The 1,958-nt window shown below is 53.3% G+C and overlaps 1 protein-coding gene across 4 annotated transcripts in view; it reads right to left on the reverse strand.

Moving 5' to 3' along the window:
• LOC113804499 (uncharacterized) overlaps positions 1 to 1,750 on the reverse strand; it is a 374,340-nt gene extending 372,590 nt beyond the window's left edge. For all 4 annotated transcript variants that reach the window (XM_070128236.1, XM_070128238.1, XM_070128237.1 and 1 more), the window contains exon 1: positions 1,186 to 1,750. The gene's annotated coding sequence lies outside the window, so the exon portion shown is untranslated. The remainder of the gene's footprint in view (positions 1 to 1,185) is intronic.
• Positions 1,751 to 1,958: the final 208 nt, after the last annotated feature.

Raw genomic sequence — 1,958 nt, forward strand, 5'->3', positions numbered from 1 at the left:
GGGAGGAGGAAGAGGAGAGGGGGAAGGAGGAGGAGGAGAGGGGGAAGGAGGAAGAGGAGGAGGAGAGGGGAGGAAGAGGAGGAGGAGAGGGGAGGAAGAAGAGGAGGAGGAGGAGGAGGAGAGGGGGGGGAGAGGAGGAGGAGGAGGAGAGGGGAGGAAGAGGAGGAGGGGAAGGTGAGGGGGAAGAGGAGGAGGGGAAGGGGAGGGGGAAGAGGAGGAGGGGAAGGGGAGGGGGAAGAGGAGGAGGGGAAGGGGAGGGGGAAGAGGAGGAGGGGAAGGGGAGGGGGAAGAGGAGGAGGGGAAGGGGAGGGGGAGGAGAGGTAGGAGGAGGAAGAGGATATAAAGGAGGAGGGGAGGGGGAGGAGGAGAAAGAGGAAGAGGAGGGGGAGGAGGAGAAAGACGGAGGAGGAGGAAGAGAGAGAGGAAGAAGAGGAGGAGGAGGAAGAGGAGGAGGAGGAAGAGGAGGAGGAAGAAGAGGAGGAGGAGGAAGAAGAAGAGGAAGAAGAGGAGGAGGAGGAGGAGGAGGAGGAGGAGGAGGAGCAGGAGGAAGAAGAGGAGGAGGAGCAGGAGGAAGAAGAGGAGGAGGAGGAAGAAGAGGAGGAGGAGGAGGAGGAAGAAGAAGAGGAGGAGGAAGAGGTTGAAGAGGAAGAAGAGGAGGAGGAGGAAGAAGAGGATGAGGAAGAAAAGGAGGAGGAGGAGGAGGAGGAGAAGGAAGAAGAGGAGGAGGATGAGGAGGAGAATGAGAATGAGGAGGAGGAGGAGAAGATGATGAAGAAGCAGGCGCAGAAGATACCCGAGCGTTGTCATGAGACACGCAAGTTATGTATACAATTATTTCCAATGTTCTATGATAACTCGAATTTTTTTAGTTGTCCTGAGTTGTGTCAGTTAAACATACAAACACAGTAACATCAAACAAACCCTTGCGTAGACTCCATACCTTGATATAACATACCCAACAATTATTTTACATCACGACAGTCGTCACCGAGCCATAGAAATGCCGTGACAGTGCAGTAAACATGAGATTGCCACAGTGCTTTTTCCACGCCAGGGAGAATCGGCAATCTGACACATGACACGTGCCGGGTGCCAAACCGTGACGCTCCCGGAAAAGAATAAAACGCGACGGAGATAACAACGTTAACATCTCGCCAACATGCTTATCGCCTCGTTTAAGCTTACCTTGACGACAGTCCGGGAACGAGATAACGAGGTTCGTGCACCCTACACGTGGTGCACCTGCTGCTGCTGTTGCTTCACCACTGACACTGCTGATTTGGCGTTTGGGCGGCTGTCATCAGTATGCTAGGGTGCTGGGCAGTGTGTGGTGGCATAACAATTTCTGGTGTAGGTCGCTGGTACACTGCGGTGAAGGCAGCTACCCCCGTCAGCTGGTCTCCCTCTCTCTCTCTCTCTCTAACGCTAAGCTGAAGTACTCGCTCGCCTCAATGAAAATCGCTCACTATCATGATCCTCAGCAGCACGTCAGCATAGTTCCCTCAGCATTACTTATTCCCACATGACAGCCTGGCCGGAAGTTATTATGCAACGAGTAAATCTCTTCTCACACTGAAGCAAACACAGTACAGACTAACGGGGTTCACTACGGACGTCACAGACACAGACAATCACGCGCGCCCGGTCGCCAGCCAAGGGGCGGCACTACTACTGACGGGAGAGCGTGTCGCCTCCGTCTGCGTCCCGCAACCAGCACGCATGCCCGGCACGACCTCACTGTCACATTTCTACTCTCTGCCGTCATATTCCTACTCCCCCGTGACAATCCTACTCCCAGTGCCGTAATATATGGACTTGTCATTACATCACCTGATCCGTGGGTCAAACGCATTCCCAGTTCAATATTTTTACAAGAAATGTATTTTTAAGTAAAATATTGAAGCTCATGACATGCCTGGGAATATCAGAGAAATCCAAGGCGATACAACAGCCGATCA

Source organism: Penaeus vannamei, chromosome 12 (assembly GCF_042767895.1).
Source record: "Penaeus vannamei isolate JL-2024 chromosome 12, ASM4276789v1, whole genome shotgun sequence".
NCBI lineage: Eukaryota > Metazoa > Arthropoda > Malacostraca > Decapoda > Penaeidae > Penaeus > Penaeus vannamei.